The 24,107-nt window shown below is 37.1% G+C and overlaps 1 long non-coding RNA gene across 2 annotated transcripts; it reads right to left on the reverse strand.

Moving 5' to 3' along the window:
* Positions 1–529: 529 nt before the first annotated feature.
* LOC137039398 (uncharacterized) lies at positions 530–24,107 on the reverse strand. 2 transcript variants are annotated; one of them, XR_010897631.1, is made up of 4 exons: positions 3,034–3,108; positions 2,275–2,727; positions 1,537–1,737; positions 530–1,462 (listed from the first exon to the last, which is right to left on the reverse strand). It is a non-coding gene; the product is annotated as an uncharacterized lncRNA (long non-coding RNA). The 2 variants fall into 2 exon arrangements; XR_010897632.1 differs by lacking the exons at positions 2,275–2,727; positions 3,034–3,108 and adding an exon at positions 24,000–24,107.

The raw sequence follows: 24,107 nt of genomic DNA on the forward strand, positions 1-24,107 counted from the left end.
GTATGAAATTGACGGTGACAATTTAGCACATTTACAACAATATTTGTCAACTTAGAGATATTTTAAATAGTTAAATCTAAATATTAAATGTTACAACTAAATGTTAAATGTTAAATCTAAATGCTAAATCTAAATCTAAATGTTAAATCTAAATCTAAATGTTAAATCTAAATCTAAATGTTAAATCTAAATCTAAATGTTAAATCTAAATCTAAATGTTAAATCTAAATGTTAAATCTAAATCTAAATGTTAAATCTAAATCTAAATTTTTAATTTAAATGTTAAATCTAAATCTAAATGTTAAATCTAAATGTTAAATCTAAATCTAAATTTTTAATTTAAATGTTAAATCTAAATCTAAATGTTAAATCTAAATGTTAAATCTAAATGTTAAATCTAAATGTTAAATCTAAATCTAAATTTTTAATTTAAATGTTAAATCTAAATCTAAATGTTAAATCTAAATGTTGAAGCTAAATGTTTCGGGTCAAACTAAATATTTAACTAATGCAAATTCAAAATGCCGAGAACCGAAAGTGCCAAAATAAAAGCTCGAAGAGGTCAGTGTGTGTTTATAGCATCGTGTCAAATGACTAACGAATACAAATAATTGACTGGAAATTGACTCTTGGACATGGATTATCGTCATAATAACTACCTAAATAATAAACACTTTTGGAGAAACTGTATTTGAAGAGTAAGTTAGGCTAGCGTCACTTTTATGAAAAGTGCGGGACTTATGATGACCTGTAGTCATAATAGCAGCCACGAGGGGTCTCACTTTGACTGAATGTTATGTCTTCACTCATCATGCCATCACTCTCAATCACCTTCGCATGCTTAAACGCCACAAGAGCCCATTTCCCCGCCAGCCCCTGACCAGGTACGGCTGTCGTTCAAGATGTCCAACGATTCGGCGTTAGCCGAGAGCATCCGTAGAGCCGTCCTGGCGGCAATTCAAAATGTGTCAACAACGACAGCAACCGCCTCAGGGCCAACACAGGCCATCTCGGTAAGTAACGTTATGTTTTCCAAATCACGTAGCATTGGATTCTTGTCAAGGCTAGCCTAACTAAACTAGCTAAAGGTAGCCAGTAGAGATTTGCTACTAGCTTTTTTCGATAATCTGCCTCTGTCAAACATCTCACCTTGGCTTAATTTACCCGCTGGCCTTTACTCATAAGATAAAACCGTTCTCTGCTTGGCGCGAGCGAGCGAGAGAGCGAGCGAGCGAGAGAGCGAGAGAGACATACCGGTACTTACTTTCAACACATTTCAACACATTGGAGAAACTCCCTAAATTTGATCACTATCAACTCCTCCTTAGCTCTTCTGTTGCTCCCCAGTACAGAGTAGCTTGGTTTGAATACCAGCTACAAAATCAGCTTCTTGACTTTTGTCCTCTCCTGGTATGTCAAGCAGCACACGCAAGCTGGTGTTCTCTCTCAGGAGTGATAAAACCTGAAGGGAAATTCAACACCATTAATGCCATAAAGATAATCAAAGATGATACAGAACTGTGAGGTAAATCTTACTCCATAGTGGAACAAGCCATCAATGAGTTGATCAAGACAGCTCTGCCGTTGCACAACAGTATGGTATAGAACTGCATTTTTAACAAACACATCTCTGTTGGCCATGGTGACTATGAGTGGAAGCCCCTCTACTTGATCTCGCCATGAGTCACAGCAGCTGACTGCTTTCTCCAAATCATCTTGCAAGGTTGCATGTTGAACCTAAATATTACAGATCAAATGTTATTTTCTCAAATTACTGCATTTACCCAACAACATTTACAAAACTACTATGTAGACTGTGCATTTCACTTAAAGGGTTACTTCAGTGATTAGCATATGGCTTTGTATCAGTAGAAACCCTGAAGTATATTCAAATGATTGTGCTTTCCCCCCTCATATCCCCCTGAGACAAGAGATTTAAGCATTTTATTTCTGGAAAAATTCCTCCTATGATGCAAATTGACGATATTTGCATCATAGGAGGAATGTTTGCCCGAAGGCTAAAGACTACAGCCAGCAGAGGGAGCCATTTCCGCATGTTTTGAATCTGCGCATGGGGGATGGAGATTACACTCCTCGCAGGGAGAGCTCAGCTCAGCTACAGGCACTCATTTAAATGGAGCTATGGTGAACAATGTAAGTCTTTTAACTTCTCAAATTAATTTCTATGAAAGTCAAGCTTGCAAAGGCATGAACTGAACCGCGCCAGACTGAACTTGTGTTGTGAATGTATGCCGCGAGTGTAGTCGCGATTACCTCAGCTCTCATCACTCCTGCAGTTAGTGCTCAGTGCTGTGATACTCGCGCGGTGACTCATTATATTGAACAGACACGTTCAGTTTTTAATTGTAATGTCTTCTCCAACTCAGTCACAGTAATGAAGTAGGTGGCTTTGGGAATGGCCTCGCAGGGCAGCGAAGCATTCTGGGAATTGTAGTCTTTCATCCCCATGAGACAAAAATACATTTTCTGTCTTTTCTCAGTCTAGAGGCACAAAATTCAAAAATAATTTCACATTTCTACTACATTGATGACAATAAGGCCATCTCGTGCAAAATTTGCTCTTGAGTCTCCCCTTGGAATGGGGAATGTTGATGCTGACGAAAAAGGCAAGCACACAACATCTCTTGTATAATGTTTGCAGGCTTTGTTTTTTCTGACAAAACGTGAGTGTGTAGTAGTCCTTTGATGAACTGATGGAAAGGGAACCTGAAATCAATGAAAACACAGACACTTGTGCATTACAAGAGAGCAATAAGGTTTCGTTAATTGTGAATGCAAACTGTAGATGCACAGCAACTAACTGATAGTATCATCAACCCATCATGGGGTCTCTACTGATCGATTACCAGGTGGATCATTAACCTTTTATTGTCAATAAGCAATTTATTAAATCAAAACACTGGTGTTGTGTAAAATATGCCATAATGATTGGAACTAATGCTGAAACATTACACCACACAAATTAAAAAACCAACAAACAGCCAGCTATGTTACTTGAGTATGCGAGTATACCGAGCGGTATGATGTCCCAGTGGAGGTGGTGGGTGTGGCTGGCCCCGGTGCGTAATTGTAAGTGGTGGGGGCCTGAAGAGACATTAGCAAAATATTAGCATCATATTTAATGTGTTTTAATGTTTATATGCCCAGCATTCAAAAAACAGGGTTGAGATTGGCAAAGTAAACAAAGAGAGATGTTGTATTTTATGCTTCTTTTTTTTACAAAATGCACTCTGACTCTGGTATTAAATTAAATGTCTTTATCATTGTGACTGCCTCTGTCCTCCATCAGCAGAGGTGGACAAAGTACACAACTCTATTACTTGAGTAAAAGTAAAAGTACTACTGGTCAAATATTACTCCGTTACAAGTGAAAGTTGTAAAAACAGATTTTTACTCAAGTAAAAGTGCAGAAGTATTTGTTTTCAAAAGTACTTAAGTATCAAATTAAATTTCCTTTTTTATTCCAATGCATTATTTTATTATTGTTGTATAAATGCACATTATGCCATCATGGTTTAAGCCAGTCAGTGACGCTCCATCTGACATACTAGCATACGACTAACTTAAACTCATTTAAATACTTGTATAAGTTACAAAGCTCTTTACAAAGCTGCTGTCACTTTAAGGCCGAATGCACAGATCCAATACACTGATACAATTATGATATTCTCCCAACTTTACTCTTCTCTTTCTCCCAGATGTTTATATTTTTAAATATTTTATAAGACATGCAACAAGTGTATGCCAACTAAACTAAAAACTGAAATGGGTGCACACACTGTGCCTAAGAACCGTCTTCTTCCATTTTGTTATGAACTGATCAGTGTTCAAAAAAAGTTGGGGAAATGTATATGACTATAAGAGGGATTCCTGACAGACTGTCTGAAACAACAACAACAAAAAAAACTTTTAAAGAAGGAAAAAAATCATCCACCGACTTTCAGAGCTGCTACAGAAACGACCTTCGACCTTGATAGAAATGTAATGGAGTAAAGAGTACGATATTTGTCTTTCAAATGTAGTGAAGTAAAAGTATCCTGAAAAAAATTATACTCCAGTAAAGTACAGATACTCAAAAAGTGTACTTAAGTACAGTACTCAAGTAAATGTACTTAGTTACTTAATTAAACAGGTATTTAATTAAACATTTTTCCTTATCGGAAAATTTAAATACGTAATGAACGACTAGCAAATTATATTCATAAAGTCATGAATATTGAATATTGAATCCCTTTTGAGTTAATTATTCCCCGAGACATTAAACTCAGTCGTTTTTGTTACAAGATTTAACATTTGGATTTATATTTAACATTTATATTTAACATTTATATTTAACATTTATATTTAACATTTGGATTTATATTTAACATTTATATTTAACATTTATATTTAACATTTAGATTTAACATTTAGTTTTAGATTTAACATTTAGATTTAGATTTAACATTTAGATTTAACATTTAGATTTAGATTTAACATTTAGATTTAGATTTAACATTTAGATTTAACATTTAGATTTAACATTTAGATTTAACATTTAGATTTAGATTTAACATTTAGATTTAGATTTAACATTTAGTTTTAGATTTAACATTTAGATTTAGATTTAACATTTAGTTTTAGATTTAACATTTAGATTTAGATTTAACATTTAGATTTAGATTTAACATTTAGTTTTAGATTTAACATTTAGATTTAGATTTAATATTTAACATTTAGATTTAACATTTAGATTTAGATTTAACATTTATATTTAACATTTAGATTTAGATTTAACATTTATATTTAACATTTAGATTTAGATTTAACATTTAGTTTTAGATTTAACATTTAGATTTAGATTTAACATTTAGTTTTAGATTTAACATTTAGATTTAGATTTAACATTTATATTTAACATTTAGATTTAGATTTAACATTTAGTTTTAGATTTAACATTTAGTTTTAACATTTAGATTTATATTTAACATTTATATTTAACATTTATATTTAACATTTATATTTAGATTTAACATTTATATTTAACATTTATATTTAGATTTAACATTTAGATTTAGATTTAACATTTATATTTAACATTTAGATTTATATTTAACATTTATATTTAACATTTATATTTAACATTTAGATTTAACATTTAGATTTAACATTTAACATTTAGTTGTAACATTTAATATTTAGATTTAACTATTTTAAATATCTCTAAGTTGACAAATATTGTTGTAAATGTGCTAAAAAGTGACCGTCAAAAATTCATACCAGTTTTTTAAACATTGTTTGTAGCTAAATGTGACAAAATGTTGCTGTTATTTTCAGCGTGAGCCGCTTTACAAACGGCGCCCCATAAATATAAGTAAAGTTTAACGTTTAAATGCCGGTACAAATTACTACTGTATTGATGTTTAAAAAAAAAATACAAATAACGTTAGACATAAGCCTTTTCACTGACGTAATGACGCGCACTTGCTAGCCTGTTCCATTTACGTGTTCTCCGATTGCTAAAGAGGATCCTCGCCCAGCCTCTGAAGGAAGTGACTTGGAAGGATCAGTCCTTCCAAGGAAGCATCCTTGACATTGAGAAACACCTATAGTCTGTGTTCACCTATATAAGTGAACTGTATACAGTCGAGAAAGACTAGCATATCCCTGTATTAGGTCTTAAAGGGGCCTTTACTGCTGTCTGTTTAATATCAAACAAAAGATAAAGACATCACTCACTGCTCTTGTCTTGATTGAATAGCTTTTGTAAGTTTAATAAGGATTAATTTTTAATTTAAACAGTTGAATGTGCAGTTTTTACATTTGATTAATTTATTCAATTTCTCTACCTAAAAACTAATGTTAGACCTACCTGAAAAATCTGAAAAGCATTGTTTAGTTTATTAGCATCTTTGGGGGGGGGGGGGGGGGGGCACACAATTAGAAAAGGGTGCCATGACTGAAAAAAGGTTGGGAAACACTGAACGGGGATTTAGTGAATGGCTGTGGCTCGACGGCAGGAAAAACAATCCAAACAATCACGATTTCTAGACGTTTTTCATCATTAACGTTAATAGTAATCATTAAGTTATTATTCTAAATGTAGGCTGTCAAGAAGGAGGAAAGAGGGGCAGTGTCTCTTCAAAAAAACAGAGACAAAATATAATATTACAAAAATAAAATGTCTGAAAAAAATGGTCTACCAGTGTCTGTGATGTTTTTTTACTGTAATATTTACCAGTAAAGAGTAGGTTATAGCTACTTAATTAATTGAATTCATAAAAACAACTTTTTGCTTTTTAATATTCAAATGCACTAGTCTAAATCACCAGATGCGTTGGTCTAGCAAGAAGTGCAAGCCACTTCAGAGACACAGATAGCTGCGTGTTCTGAGTTAACACAATCGAGCGTAAAAATACGGAACATATCACAGGAAAATACTAAAACGTGAAGACAGCGGGAAAAGAGCTAAAATACGTGAGAAACCCGGAAAAAAGGGAGGGTTGACAGCTTTGAGTCAATGACAGCTAGCTGGTGGTTGGAACCTTTTCTTAATGAATGCACCTGAAATTTATGCAATAAACATGTTTTTGACAAATATTTCAATTTGTTTGTGGTCTATATAGCCTGCAATTAGCCTATGCGCCCGAAGGCACGGCTTGAAGACCCAGTCAGTGACGTCATGATATGCTAATTTGTTTAAATTCATACCTACGTAAATCACCATCACCAAAAATATTACTTTTTTTTTTACATAAAAAAAAAAAAAAAGACCTACCTACCGACCCTTTTTTTTTTTATTTTTTTTTTACTGTTACTGCAAACCAAAATATTTTTAAGGATGGCCTTACCGAATTGAACCCGGGTCGGGGACCTAGTAACATTGCGGTATTCGACCCGGGACGAGCGCTGTGTGAACAAAAGCCGAAACTAATGCCGCAACGTGTACGTAGTTATCGTGCGACTCCTAGAGCTTGTTTTTTCAATAACACAACCCTGCAGTGCCAGAAGAGCTAGTCTGTGTTTTAAACGCAGAGAGTGTTCGTATACAAAAGAAACTAAAATTAAACAAGCAGAAATGTGCGCAAACTGGACACAAGTCGAGACCACGGAGCTCCTTACTATCCGCGCTGAAGCTGAGATCGCTCGCCATTATACGTCACATCCGGATGTCACGTGTCAACTCGACCCGGGACCGTTAAGCGGTGTGTGTGAAAGCGCACATATTACGGCATTTCGCTGGCAGTGTGAATGGACCAAATCTAGCGGCCCGGGAACAAATGCCGGGTCGCATTATCCGTGTATTTGCCGGAATCGCAGTGTGAAAGGGGCTATACGTAACCCGAGACGTTTTCGCGATATCTGCCGTTGCCAGTAGCACAGGCTACAGTTGCCATCTATTGGTTGAGAGTTGTAATTTCCATTTTAAGTTAAATTAAAAAAAAAAAATGCAGAGAGACAAATAATATCTACGATTTTATTTGACTTGTCTACATTTTAAGTGAATGTTATGTGGGACAGCAAAGCTGTCGTAAACCTAGTCGGTGAAATGACGACTATTGTTTGCTGAGGTTGCTTCTATTTGAAAATAAATACGATGAACAGAACACAGAAAGTACACTCTTAAATGGCTTTTAACAATAGCAGAACCTTTTTTATAAGGTCCCATAATGTGTTGAAAGTGTTATATAGGACCTTAAAGGGACAGTTCAGCCAAAAATGAAAATTAGCCCATAGGGTTCAAGGGTTCACCAAAAGAAAAAGGACCTAGTTCTCTTCACGTTCACACTGTCCCTGCAAAGAGGACTCTAGATTACTATTTGGTCCACTTTAGAGGGAATGTAGTCTCAGACCCCTTTGTGCTTTTTGGATCTAGTCCAGTTTAGTGTTTGATGGCTGACCCTATGACCTTTAACATTTCATCCCATTCACTTTGTTTGTGCCTAAGTAACTAAGATATTTGTTTGTAAAGATTATTATTATTAGGCATATTTTAAATGGCATTGCTACACATTCTGTAGAATTAAGTTCTTTATCTTTTTACACAAAAATATACTTTTGTTGCAACACTATGGAGGACCAACCCTGCACAAATTAAAAATAAGTAAATGAATGAATGAATGAATAAGTAAATAAATTAATAAATAAATAAATATACACATAAATAGATAAATAAATCTGATAATAGGAAAATAAATAACAGAATAAACAACTTGATAAAATAAATATGATTCATTTTTTGTATTATCTAGTCTAGGGGCAGGAAAGGAGGGTAACAAAAAGTTGCGGGGAGAGGATGAGAGAACTGCCATCTCCAGGTCCCAGGGCAGACACACACGGCTCAATGACACCAGTTTCAAGATAACAAGATTTATTAAATTAACAATGAGCATTAAAAAACAGGACTTAAGGAGGGGAGAGGCCAAAACAACAAACAAAACTTTCTTACGAAAGATTAAGAATAACTTGCCTACCAAAAATGAATAAAAGAAAATACAGAAACAATTACCTAACTCCCTTACTACACCCCAAAACAGGAGAAAAGGTGGGTCTTAAAGCAAAAGGCTTCCACCTCCCTACAGCGAGAAAATTAAGGAAATAAAAGTAGAATGCTGATGTTCACAGACAGCTCACATTGATTTACACTGCTCAGATTGAGTTAAGGTTTAGGAGTGCAAATATTAGCTGTAACACGTAACAGCTCACCTTACTATACTGGTTATACACAACTTAGCGGAGACACTTCACAGCTCTTTACCTGACACTACAGGCAAAACACTATACACCATATAAGCACACAACAGCACTGGGATCAGAAGATGGCAGTCCCTCCCGCAGAGGATAAACCTCAGTCTCTCTCGCTGACTGGAAATCTCTGGGTTCCTTTGTTCTCCACTTAACGATCTGGAACAGGATTCAGGTGACACTCATGAGCCAGACAGTGGGAGGAGCAAGAACAACAGAACACAAGCACAGAAAACAGAATCCACACAAATGAAGAAAATAAAATAAATCCCTACGTCCCTGTGGACGTAGCACTACCCCTTAACCGAGAAACTTAAACTTATTATTAAACGCTTAATTTCCCCTTTTCTAATATTTTCTATTTTTTTATTGAAAATAAATACCTTTCCGTTTTGATATGTGATGGGGAAAGGGAGTTGAGCGAGTGTGGAAAATGGCGGATTAGAACCTATGCTCGCGATATGCGTCAAAACTTTATGCCATGCGTTCTACCCCTACTCTATAGCAACGGTAAGTAATTAAAGGGTTACTTCAGTGATTAGCATATGGCTTTGTATCAGTAGAAACCCTGGAGTATATTCAAATGATTGTGCTTTCCCCCCTCATATCCCCCCGAGACAAGAGATTTATGCATTTTATTTCTGGAAAAATTCCTCCTATGATGCAAATTGACGATATTTGCATCATAGGAGGAATGTTTGGAATAAGGCTAAAGACTACAGCCAGCAGAGGGAGCCATTTCCGCATGTTATGAACTCACGCATGAGGGATGGAGATCACACTCACAGCTCGCATGGAGAGCTCAGCAGGCAGCTGGAGGCACTCTTTTAAACGGAGCTATGGTGAACAATGTAAGTGTTTTAACTTCTTAAATTAATTTCTATGAAAGTTAAGCTTGCAAAGGCATGAACTGAAAAGCGCCAGACTCAACTCGCGTTGTGAATGTATGCCGCGAGTTATGGCCGTACCCACCATTGAGGTCCCCGAGGTCCGGACCTCGGTAATTCTCTGAGGTGTACATAATAGAAGTAGCAAAATAATAGCCTATTAAGGCGGCGTGTACAAACATGTGTTCTCGCCTCGCCCGGCGTATGTTTTCAATTGATGCGCCGCACTTTTCTATAGCGCCAACAGCTGGCAGGTTTCGTGCACTTTTACGCGTTGAGCGTCCACAGTTCAACTTTGGGGGAACATCAATGTCCAATCACAGTGGAGGAGACAAATGCCACAACTACCAACCGGCGCTTCGAACAACGACTGATGTTTGACATCACAACACCGCGAGAGCGCTTAATAATCAGGGATGCAAACTAATAATGTCTTCTTGACCTGGTTTTCTTGTTAGCCTTCAGTAACTTTACATTTACAACTTAGTTTTTACCAATTCAGACGAAAATGAAAAGACTGCTTCAAACAAAGCTCAGCTTTGAAAAGAGAAAAGATACAGGGCAAGAGAAGGAGACTGGGGAAAAAAAAGAAAGAGAAGATGGTGATGAGACAGAAAGAGCAGGTAGCCCACTGTGATCAGAATAGAAAAAGCATTAGCCTACAATATATTCCTAATTGCTACACATAATGTGATTCTGGTCTGTGAAATCCAGGCTAAAGTCTCATAATCTAATATTGAGATTAGGAGCATCACATCTTGATTTCACTCATTGGTTATATTTTCACATTGATTTCTATCTTTGACATGATCTTACTCATTCAACATTAAATATATCAAGGTTATATGTTCAAATAATGTTCTTTACATAATGTAAATCACAAATTTACTTTAGCCAAGTTTTCAAAGACAGAGTCACACATATGTCGGCTCAATTTAACAACAAAACAGATTTTCTGATTTTCTAATTTGGAGTCTAATTTTTTTTGCAACATTTAACCAGATTCCCATTTATAAAAATCTGTTGTCTTCTTAAAATAATTTATACTGCACACTGACATGGTTTTAAAGCTACAGTTAGCTGATTCTTTGATCTTCTTATGTCTTAAAATGCATATGTAAAGGAGGGAAATGTTTATTTTTTTCAAACCCTCCAAAGTTCATATTTGGACCTCTGTATTTAGAAAATCCTGGGTACGGCCCTGATTCTCAATATCATTATTGTTTTTTTACAGTGAAAGAAATGTATTTTGTCTTGTGTAATTATAGCGATTCAGTTTATGGCTTGCTTTTATGCGGATCAGGAAGCTTTTCGCGTTCCTGATCCGCATAACTGTAAAAAGACCTCTCGGCACGCCCCATTCCTTTCCGACCTCATGGCCCCTTGCTCCAGTCTGCAGTTCCCGCTAATTGGCGGTTGCGGGTACTCTGGTTAAGTGAGTAATTCCTTAAAGAAAAGGGGAAATGTGTCCTGTTACTGAACACTGTGAGGAGAAAGGAGGTTGATGTGTGTGCAGGGAGGTCGAAGAATAAAAGTTGGATAAACGGTGGTACATGTCTCTCAGCTCGTTCCTAATATACCTTTACAAGATACCACAGCTGTGTGTATAAACTGTGGTACATGTCTCTCAGCTCGTTCCTAATATACCTTTACAAGATACCACAGCTGTGTGTATAAACTGTGGTACATGTCTCTCAGCTCGTTCCTAATATACCTTTACAAGATACCACAGCTGTGTGTATGATCTGAAAACATTGTCTGATTTTGTCAGAGGTTCTCTAAATGTATTTTGATGTATTTTGATGATTCTTTTATGCCAAAAATCACAAGGATATTAAAGATCAAGTACATTACAAAACTTTATTTTAAATTTTTTTTACCCTTTTTTGTGGTCAGCAGGGTCACATATAACCTATTGATGGATTTTAGGAAGGGGGTCCCTCATTAAAGGTTTTCATATGTGGGGGTCCATGGCATCAACGTTTGAAAACCCCTGCCTTAAGGTACACAGCCCCAGTGACAGCAATGTATGTACAGCTATTTAATTTGCACTTAGTGTAATAAGCAATTATCGCTAAGAAAATATGCTATTTTCGCTCGTGCAAATAGCCACTGCCTATTTTATTTTGGGAACATGGGGGCCCATCAGGACTGCCAATGCATAGGTCCCGGGATCTTGTGCTACACCCCTGGTGACAGGCCCAATGCCCAGCAGAAAGAACACCTCACTGTAATGAGCAAAATATTGCTAAAATATTGCTGTTTTGCGTCTAATGAATACACATTTTTACAATTGCAGAGCTCTGTAACTGGAATTCTTACTAGTTAAAATGCAATACAACGAGTAACACAGGAAGCAATTTAAGCTAAAACGGCTTGCCATATATATTATATAATACACTCATATTCTTTTGTTGGAGATACAAGAGATACAGTTTTCCAAAAAGTGTCCTATTTTGCTGGCTTCAGACTGACCGCAGAAGAGCTGGAATAGTAGCTTTCATTGGCCAAGGACCGTCCAAGAGGTCATGAGGGGGTTTTGTGCCACAACGACTTTGTTTCCAAGCACCATTAAAGAACATCCCACACATGCGTTTGTTTTTGTGACATATGGGGACATTCCATAGGCGTAATGGTTTTTACCGTACAAACCGTATTTTCTATCCCCTTACACTGCCCCTGCCCCTAAACCTACCCATCACAGGAAACATTCTGCATTTTTACTTTCTCAAAAAAGAATCACCCTGTATGATTTATAAGCATTTTGAAAAGTGGGGACATGGGTAATGTCCTCATATTTCACCCTCTCCTGTAATACCTGTGTCATACACATGTCATTATACACATTTGTGTCCTCATGTCACAAAAACATGCCCACACACACACCTCCTGGACATCCTAGAAGTCAATCAGATGTTGACTTAACAGAGAGAAAGTCCCAAAGTCTTTCCAATTCTGTGCTGTATGTATCAGAAACTGTGACGTCTGATGCTGAGACTAGTTTCCTTTCCCTCTTAGTTTCCTCTTCAAGCCAGCACAGTCATGAGAAAGCACCTCCGCTTTATTTACCATGCCATCATAAGAAGTCAAACCCACACTTGGACACATTTCTAAACAATAATCACTACAGGTGATTTTAATATAAATTGGCAGAACAAGAGTATCAAGAAAAAGTTAAAACAAATTAGTAACAAGTTTCAGATGGCACAAATGATAAAACATCCTACACGAATAACAAATTCGTCCCAAACTTTAATAGACTTAATCTTTACTAATCACGCAGAACGAATTACCAAAACCTATAATTTGATAACAGGCTTGTCTGACCATAATCTTACTTTAATGGTTAGGAAATTATCAAAAATGAGATATCAACATTTTAATTCAATTGACCGTGATTCAGTGGCTTCTTATATTCCCAAGAAAGATATAGAACTGTTTCATAATGAAATACAAAAAAATTGAATGGAAACAATTAACATCTGGTAAAAATTGTCAGTCAGCATGTAATGATTTTTTAAAAACATTCCATGAACTTTTATCCAAATATTCTAAACAATCCCATTTAAAGAATAAATCCAAAAAAAAAATTCTTGCCTTGGATAAATGAGTCCATATGGAATCTAACGAAGTCAAGAGATACAGCACTTAAAAAGTCCTTGAAAACAGGTCACATGACTGATCGAATTTTATATACGGAGCTTAGAAATAAGGTTATAAGGTTGTTAAGAGAGACGAAAGCAAACTTTTATATGAGTTTGATTGAACAAGCAAAAGGTGATACTAAAAAACTTTGGAAAGCTGTTGATAAAGTCACTGGACGAAAACATTTTAAATGCCAGAAAATGGAAATTAATGTAAATGAAAATCTTGAAAACAATCCACAAATAATTTGCAACTATTTCAACAATTATTTTATAGAATCAGTTAATGAACTTGGCAAATATTACAATTGTACTAATTATCAAATATCTGATCCATTTATTGATAATAATCCAAGTTTTTTGAAGTTCAAACCAATCAATGAATCTAAAATATACAAAATCTTAGAATCACTGACAAACTCCAAATGTAAAGATATTTGGGGGCTTAATAGTTCAATCTTAAAAAGACAAAGATATTGTAATGACTCCTATTACTTATATGACTAATAAATCAATCGAAGAAAATATGTTCCCCACTGTTTTTAAAAATGTAATTATCACGCCAGTTTTTAAAACCGGTAATAGATATGAAGTATGCAATTATAGACCTATCTGCATACTTCCTGTTGTCTCAAAGGTCATTGAAAAAGTAATTAAAGAACAGTTATTAGAACATCTAAATAAAAATAATCTTCTACATCCCATGCAATTTGGATATAGGAAAAAACACTCCACTGAAACTGCATGCTGTCATTTTATAGAAGGGGTAAAAACTAAACTGGACAAGGGAGGGGTCGTTGGCACTGTGTTTCTAGATCTTCGCAAAGCATTTGACACGGTCAACCACTCAGTGCTGCTGAAGAAACTGAGCAACTATAAACTGTCCAACAGTGCACAGCAGTGGACAGTGTGTGAGGGTCAATAATATGCTGTCTACTATAAGGCTTGTGACACAGGTGTCCCCCAGGGCTCTGTTCTTGGACCTCTGCTGTTTACACTCTATATTAATGATCTCCCTACAGTGTGTGGTGAGGTGGATGTTCAAATGTATGCGGATGACACTATTATTTATGCACATGGAAATGACGCTACTAGTGTCGCTGATAAATTAACTAAGGTCATGAATAACATCGCTGACTGGCTCACCTCTGCTTCGCTTACACTTAATGTAGATAAAACGGTGACAATGTATTTCACTAAAATTAGAAAACCAACAACCTTTCCATGTGTTTTTGTAAAAGATAAGAAGATAAAAGTAGTAGATGAATTTAAATACTTAGGTGTCCTTTTGGAACCAACATTAGGATTTAAAAAGCATATAAAAAAAATGTCTAATATTTTAAAATACAACATCTCAGTTTTTAAACATATTCGAAATATGCTTACTTATGATGCCGCAAAAATATATCTGGATGCAATGATTGTTTCTCATGTTAATTATTGTATCTCTTGATGGTCTCAAACAAGTGAAACAACATTAAAACCTTTAAAATCCCTTCATAATCAGGCTGTAAAGGTATTAGATAAAAAAAAAAAAACATTGAGACATCATCATTGTCAAATTTTTAACCGGTTAAATATATTACATTTTGAGAATTTAATTATAATTTTAAAAAAGATTCTTAATAATAGCGCACCTCCAACACTGAGGGGATTTGTACAGCTCTGCTCAGAACAGACTACCAACACATTTAGGTCCACAAGTCGAAATGACTGCAGATTACTGAACAGAAGCTCTGCCTTTGCACAGACAGCCTTCTCATTCAAAGCTGTTAAAGAATGGAACAAACTTCCAGATAGTCTTAGGGTGCTTTCACACCTGCCTCATTTAGTTCGGTTGAATCGTACTAGAGTTCGTTTCCCTCTTTGGTGCGGTTCGTTTGGTCAGGTCTGAAAGCATCAATCGCACTCGGGTGCGCACCAAAAGCGCACCAAACAAGCGTACCGAGACCTCCTTGAAGAGCTGGATCTCGGTACGCATTCAAACGAACTCTGGAGCGGTTCGTTTGTGGTGAGAACGTGATCCGACCTCGAACAGAACCAACTGCAAAAGTACTGATCGTTTTTGGACTGAACCAGCTGCCGTAGTTAGCTGCGCTGACATTGTGTGCATGATATTATTACCTGATAGATCGTTGGCAATATTTTCGGAAGATGGAAGCATGTCAAGAGTTAATAATTAATGCACGCCCCCTCTTGAAGTGACGAGCGATGCGTTGTTTTCATGTTGCATCCGCGCTTCATTATAGAAATGTTTTGTTTGCATACTGTGGTAAATACACACAGTGTAGTAGATTATGGCCAGGGACAAAACTGGCCCGCGCAGTCGTCCCTCCATAGTGTTATTATAGTTTGCTGGCTTTGCCTCTCCTGTTGGAATTTTCCCACATGTAAATTCTGACCAATCGAAAAGCAGTTTAGGAAATACGCCATGGCCAATGAGTGATGTGGATGTTGTCACGTGCCTGCGTTTTGGTTCGTTTCAACTGGTTCGGACCAAAGCAATCAGTGTGGTGTGAAAAGGAACCAAAAAAGCTGAAAAATGCAACAATGTATAATTGTTTGCCCTTGGTTCGGACCAAATGAACCGAACTAGAGATGTGAAAGCACCCTTAGGGTGCGTTCACACTTGTAGTTCGGTTCGTTCGGTCCGGACCAAAAAACAAAAACAAACATACTCCTGGTCCGCTTAGCGTTCACACTGGCATTTTTAACAGCGAACCTAAAGTTACCGAACCAAAGGCACAGGGAGACGCTAACAACCTGATTGGTCGGCTTATGACGTAGGAGCTCGCTTACCGAACATTCAAAACAATGCTGTGTGCGGATTACACGCGCGGGATTTTTATGCGTGTAACACATATGGCATTATTTTTTACCAGAGAACTCATGAAATGTTCACAACATTCAAAACAATGCTGTGTGCTGGATTAAACGCCATCATTTTATGCGTGTAACACATATGGCATTATTTTTTACCAGAGAACTCATGAAGAGCTCATAAAATGTTCAAAACAACGCTGTGTGCTGGATTAAACGTGATCATTTTATGCGTGTACATGTGGCATTATTTTTACCCGCTGAGAACTCATGAAGAGCTCATAAAATGTTCAAAACATTCAAAACAGCAGCAGGATTCCCTCCGTTGTGCAGAACAGAGACGGCCGTTCTGTCGTCTGTTCCTGCTAATAATGGGCAACACAGGAACTTTGATGAGAAGAGCCAGGTCTGCTTTTTGTGTGTTTTTTCTAGCATTTTCGAAACATGCTCGTCTGACCAAATATTGATGAGGCTCTTCCTCGTTGCTCCAGGTTTGCCCTCTAATGTTAAAGTTACTCATTTTGGATACACCGATCTTTCCGCGTCGTCAAATCAGCTGACTATGCGTCGCATCTTGTGACATTACGTCCTGTTTTTGGTCCGTTTAATGTCTTTGGTCCGTGTTGCGTTCATATATTAATGGAACCGCACCAGAGTTCGTTTGGAAGCGGACCGAGACTCATCTTTTTAGCGGTCTCGGTCTCGGTCCGCTTGTTTGGTGCGCACCAGGGTTCGGATGGCAGCGTTCACATATGTTCAAATGAACCGTACTAACCGAGCAACCGCACCAGGGTTCGTTTTAATCGAACCAAACATGACAAGTGTGAACGCACCCTTAGGGTGCTTTCACACCTGCCTCATTTAGTTCGGTTAAATCGTACTAGAGTTCGTTTCCCTCTTTGGTGCGGTTCGTTTGGTCAGGTCTGAAAGCAGCAATCGCACTCGGGTGCGCACCAAAAGCGGACTAAACAAGCGTACCGAGACCTCCTTGAAGAGCTGGTCTCGGTACGATTTCAAACGAACTCTGGAGCGGTTTGTTTGTGGTGAGAACGTGACCCGACCTCGAACAGAACCAACTGCAAAAGTACTGATCATTTTTGGACTGAACCAGCTGCCGTAGTTAGCTGCGCTGACATTGTGTGCATGATATTATTACCTGATAGATCGTTGGCAATATTTTCGGGAAGATGAGCATGTCAAGAGTTAATAATTAATGCACGCCTCCTCTTGAAGTGACGAGCGATGCGCGCTCGCCGTCTGCAGTGCATTAGAACGTTGTTTTCACGTCGCATCCGCGCTTCATTATAGAAATGTTTTGTTTGCATACTGTGGTGAATACACACCGTGTAGTAGATTATGGCCAGGGACAAAACTGGCCCGCGTAGTCGTCTCTCCATAGTGTTATTATAGTTTGCTGGCTTTGCCTCTCCTGTTGGAATTTTCCCACATGTCAATTCTGACCAATCGAAAAGCAGTTTAGGAAATACGCCATGGCCAATGAGTGATGTGGATGTTGTCACGTGCCTGCGTTTTGGTTCGTTTCAACTAGTTCGGACCAAAGCAATCAGTGTGGTGTGAAAAGGAACCAAAAAATCTGAAAAATGCAACAATGTATAATTGTTTGCCCTTGGTTCGGACCAAATGAACCGAACTAGAGATGTGAAAGCGACCTGAAATTATCCTCTGATCTGAAGTCCTTCTCGCAAAATGTTAGAAAGGTATTATTAGATAATCAGTTATGCCAGCATTGACTATGTTTATGGGTTAGTCAAGTTTTTAATGTAGAAATTTTAAATGGTTTATTGTTGACAGTATGTATAGGGTTAGTTTAGGCTGAAGTATGACTGTAAATGTGGTTGTAAATAGATAGTGAGTTATTGATGTTTAGATGCATATATTTTATTGTTTTATCTGCCCAGGGACTGCGGATGGAAATTAGCTGTAGCTAAATCTGGTGTGAAGCATCTTTTCTCTTGGAAGATTAATGTACTTGCACATGGTCCCTGTCAAATAAATAATAAACAAACAGGTTTTTTCTGAATTGCTAAAACATTTCTTGAAAGAATCTCAAAATCTTAAACAAAACCATCATCTTAGCAGTTCAACAGATTACATTTCACAGTTCAAAACGTGGTTGAGCCTATAAAGTCTGGGTCTTGTTAAAGTCTTTGTTAAAATGTCTTGCTGATTTATTGGGGAGACTAAAAAGCTCAAGTTCAGTTTGAGAATGATTATAAGGAGGTCGGGTAAAATAGGCCAAATAAGGTTGTTGCATCATATCGCTTCAATTTTTTACAGCCATCACATTATCTAATCCGATCTTATTGTTGCTTCAACGCTTGACATGTAAAAAGAGTTTTGTTTGGTCTGAGCTTATGGTAGGCAGAGCAGTGTTATGAAGCTTGTCAGAGTAAGGCAAGTTAGCCTGACATAGTACATTTCATTCATCTTTAATAAGGGTAAAGCAATTCTAAGTAGCTTACCAAGAAAGCAAAGGTTTATGAATAATGCTCCTTCAAAAAAAAAAAAAAAACGATATGTGAAAAGGGTCATCTTAGGACATGCACACTCATGAGTTACTCATGAAGAACTCGACCATTTATTATTAATGATTACTGCATCAGCAACTAACGAACATTGATTAATAGATTATGTTACGTTCCTATTTTAGATTTCTAGGGGAGAAAGGGAAGTAATGTTTTAAAGAAAATTGAACAGCAACAAAGAGAAGGTTTAAACAGTCTCTGTCCAGGCACTCAGTACACAATATAAGAGTTAAAGAGATTTATTTACAATAAATGAGTGATAAATACAGTGCCAAAGGAACAAACTAAACAATCTCAGCTGGCTCCTCCTGACAGTGATGAGGAGCTGGTAGGTCCATCACCTAGATAAGGACAGGGAGGAGCACAGGAAATAGGGCAGAACACACACAAAAAAAACTACAATTGCCAGCAGGCCCTGGTCCATTGGCAATGACACAGAGAACAGGCTTGTTCGAGATCCATCTGTGCTGCGCAGACCGATCGGTGTACGACATCAAAGTATCGCGAGAACGATTGTAGAGCAAACTACTCCTTATGCTTTTGAATCTCTCTCGCGGTACTTTGATTTCATACAACGATCGGTCTGCGCAACACAGATGGATCTCGAACAAGCCTATCAATGAATGACACACCATGTCCTGGGCTGTACCAAATTAATATATGAATTGCTATTAATTCCATAATAACATTCTTTGACCATGTAAATTAGTGTTAGAATGGGTGTATTATGATTTGCAAAGGTATCATGTTATGACTACTTGTTGAGGCACAAGACCATTAGCAATTCATATATTACTTAATCTATTAATCATGTAGAATCGTCATTAGTTGCTGATCTAGTAATCATTAATAAATGGTTTAGTTCTTCATGAATCATACATTAAATGTTTATGAGAGTTACTGATTGTACTGGACTGTATTGCACCACAGGGCATTGCGTGGCATTATCTTATCAGACATGGTATCTGAGGTAGTATGTTGTGTTGTGTGTAAACAAGAATTAGCTAATATCAAACATTTCCATCATAAACATAAACGGTCATTTATCCAGATGTTGTTCTATAATAAACAAAACATTTAGTGTAGTAGGCTCATCTTTCTCCACTAGGTGGCGCATAGCGCTCATAAACGGAATAACCCGAGACATCTTTCAGTCATTAAACAATAAGCTATAAACTAGCCTACATACAATTACAGAATGGATCAATAAACTTATTAAACATTATTCAGTGATCATTTTTATAATAAACTAGTGTATTTAGAATAATGCACCTATTAAACAAACGTCTTAGACTAGATTTAAGCATAGACCATTCCTTCACAGAAAAAACGAACTCACGTTGTTGTAATTATTAATCTTATGCGAAATTCGATAGAGAAATGTATTAAAGGACTTACATGTTATCATCTACGCACAACTTAAACATGCTGGAGAAATCAATCGACTCATCTGGAACTGAAATCGAAAGTTACAGAAGTAGCCTAAATGTAATAACCAATCCGGTGAGCTCCTTCACAACAATGAGGGCATTAGTCAAGCATGAATTTATGCATATTAGTGCACCTGTATTGTAAAGTTACCAAAATCTTAACAGTCTTTTAAAAGAAAAATTGAATTTGCAGACAGTAGGCTATGGCATGAAGGACAAGCAAATAAATGAAACGGATAAGAGAGAAGAGAAATTAAAAGCAATGAATGTCAAGAAAACCAGTGGAGGAATTGTGGATGTTTAGTTGTTTTGTATTTTGGTCAAAGATGTTCTTATCTTCAACAAAATGTTTGACAATATTACACACCATTTTTAGTTGCATTTTTATTGAGAGAAAAACTTTGTTTGATGAAATACATTTATTATGGCACACTAAAGACAAGTGTTTCTTTACTGTAAACAAATAAATGATTTCAACCGAAATGATCTGCGTTATTAGCCCATTTTGCCGTGGCTCGAGAAGGAACCTGCTGATAGCCTACTCAATTTTATAAAAATTATACTTTTTCCACATTTAAAATGTAGCCTAAAGGCCTACATATTTAAGAGGTCCATGCTAATTTATAAATATATTATTAGATCTAATAGGCTTAAAGCTTATTGTATGCATTATCATTTACCAAAACGTGACCCATTTTAGCGGACTTCCCCCTGCCATTATGATTATATAACGCCAGTGGATGTGACGTCTGATTCTGTCGTGTATGGAATGTGACGTTAAATCTCCAGTGGCTGGGCTGGACTGGTAATCTGGCATAGCCTACCGGCACTTTGGGGCCGGTAGTGTTTTAATTTTTTTTTTTTTTTTTTTTTGCCTACCACTGACAACATGCAGCGACAGCGGCCCATTGGTTTGTCTTCTGAATTGACAAGCCGAAGCGAGAGAGATCTCCCCTCCATATTAGGCGCTTTTTTCTATTTATTTATTTATTATTTGAGCGCATGGAACTGCAAAGGCGAATATCCGCACAGCGCAGCCGCTTACGAACATACGCTGCGTTTACACTGCTCTATACGGCACTTTGACTCAGAATTTAGTTTTATACAATCATATGATATGGAAACATTACAGGTTCTGTGTTGAATCAGCTGAAAACAGCCGCGAGCATGTGTTCATGACGAGGTAAAGTGGAAAACGGCAACACACACAAACGTTTCACTTTAGCAGAATAATTTACATTGCAGCTAACAGCGAAGAAATAGCCAGGTTTTTACAGTCTATGTTTTTTACCCTGTGACTACCATGATCTTACATTTAAATGAAAATGGCCTACAGTTAAACTATAGTCTATAAAACTGTTTTAAAATCTGGATCCCATGAATTAAGGACAAAGCTTTTTTTCCTCTTGAAAAGTTATTAACTTTTTTTAAATAGATTTAATGAAATTTAATAGCCTCATGAAAGATAGATATCAGTGTCTTACTTAAATGATGTGTTAACTCTTGAAAAATATGATTGTTCAACCCAAAAATGTGATCATTTACTCACCCTAATGTCATTCCAAACCTAAATGAATTTTTTTCTGTGTAGCATAAAATAATTTGAGTCTTTTTTTGTTCTTACAATATTCAAATGGTAGCCTAAACAAAATGGCTTGGTTGTCCTAGTTTTATTTGTATACTCCAATTTAAGGCCCCAACGCCAGCAAAAACAGTCACAATATGGGCCGGATGTGCTGGGTATGCCAGAGCCGAATTTTAGCCCCAGCCCAGCCCTGTCCAGTGGTGTGACACGCCAGCGTGGGGTGGGATTTGGGTCTATGTGTGATGGCTTATTAGACTGACGGTGTGTGTGACCAGTAAAGTCATGTGTTACCCAGCTCCTCGTATCCGTGATTCATTGGGGTTATACAAACACTGGCGTAATCAGGGGCGGATTGGCAATCGGGAATACCGGGAACAATCCCGAACGGCCGCTGGGCAAAACGGTTTTTTTTTTTTTTAATAGGCCTATGAGATACGTAACATTACCGTATCGGCCTGTGGCCGGCTGCTCAGCTGCAGCGGACCGCAGCTGTGTGTCAGTGTGTGTGTCCGTGTCCGTGTGTTTCAGACTGGGCCAAACCAATACTTCCAATCTTGAGGAGGGATACGAGCGGCCCCTCCCAACTTGGACTGATCCTCGTATTTCCTGTCCTGACATCCGATTCGCTCAAAGGAATTTACTTGGTTAGGTTTGGGACGCGTTTAATAATAAAAAGAACGATTAAAATCACAAAAATGTCCTGGTTGTTTTGTCTAGTGCAGTGGTTACTTGCTTATACAACCCGAGGAGGTAGGTGTTTCTTGAAGGTCTTCAGCGAAATTTGATTGTCTTTATACCAAAAAAAACACTATTAGAATGAAAATAACTGCAAAAATCCTGCTCTTGCACCAAAGGCACTCGCGTAAAAGGCCTCTCCGTCTTAAAGTCCCGGGCTGAATTTCAGTCCCAGTAGGCCTACGTCCCTGGGCGTAATTCTCCATGTCTGACTGGAGCAGAACATCTTCCACCACGCCACGGAAAAACTGACGATGTGCTGATGAATCATCAGCTGGCTTTCAGAACTTTTTCATCCTAAAAGAATGTGCTCAAATTTATGAAACCTTTATAAACCCCAGTCAACGGAACATTGCATTTCCTTCCCGAAATTACCATATAGCCTAGTCATAAGGAGCTTAATATAGTTTTACAATGCATAAACTCATCTGAATATCATTTCCATGCATATCCATCCACGTGATACCATGTTTAACATGAGGAAAATATGAGTATGTGCCGTCACATATACACTGCCAACAATCAGTATTGCCGTGTTTTAGAATAACTATACGACAAATCAATTTGACAAAATACTGAAAAATTTCAAAGAAGATTAATTCTACATATTTCCACTGGCCAAGTAGTATTTAATACTGAATCGTTTAAAAAAAATGAAATAAAATAAACTGTTGATTTATTTGGCAAAAAAAAAAAAAATAGTAGGCTATATATAAATTAGGCTACAGCAATCTATAACTGGCCGTATTCACATCTTGAGGCTAAAATTAGCGCCTAACTTGCCGATTTAGAAGAAGCTATTTCACAAAGCATTTTAGCACTAAAACTTAATAACCAAGACCAAATCCTAATGGATGTTGCGGACCTTTCTCTCTACCACTTCGCTTCTTGTCTACCCACGGCGTCCTATCATAACAAAAAGGAAATAAATAATATTATATTTATAATATTAAATTTAGTTCAAACCCAGAGTTATTCTTCCCTGTATCCCGCTGGCTGAGTGTAAGGAGTCAGACTGGGAGAGGATGCAGAAAACTAGACCGCTGTGTATGGCATGCCGATTTAACTTAAATTGTTCAGTCGATAAAATTGTTGAATAAATTGAGAATGATCTGGTTAATGTTTTGTTTTTGTTCAAGTTAATGAAAGCAAACATTTTTTCATTAATGAAAGAATGTAAAAGAAAGAAAATAGAAGTGGCTACAGTTTCTGTAGGCTATTTTTAAAAGGAACAGAGGCTAGGCCTATTTAAATGGCAGTATATTTATTGAACAAAAATTAATTTTACGGATCAAATGGTACAAACTTAGCTAAAGTGATGGTTTTGAACAAGTAGGTGACAAGCAGGGTCAGATATGTAAATATTGCATACCCCTAATTTGGGCTTGTATTTGTTATAGGCCTAGCCATGAGAATAAAAAAAGCAAATAGGTTGTGTACGAAAACACACTCGGAGACAGGGAGAATGCAGTGTAAGGGTGATTTGACAACACTCGAGTATATCAGATTCATTCAGAGAAGTCAGTTGAATGCAAACCGCTGCAGTGAAGAATAGTCAGGCCAATCTTCTGAATCTGACAGATAATTAAGCTGAATAAAGCACACACCTCGTTAGACCTCGATGGAGCACTCAGGAAGTCTGGAGAAGGGAGATCACTGGAGGGAAACCCAGGCGTCACATTGGTCACTTGGCCAATCGTCTGGAGAGTAAGATA

This window comes from Pseudorasbora parva, chromosome 14, assembly GCF_024679245.1.
Source record: "Pseudorasbora parva isolate DD20220531a chromosome 14, ASM2467924v1, whole genome shotgun sequence".
Lineage (NCBI taxonomy): Eukaryota > Metazoa > Chordata > Actinopteri > Cypriniformes > Gobionidae > Pseudorasbora > Pseudorasbora parva.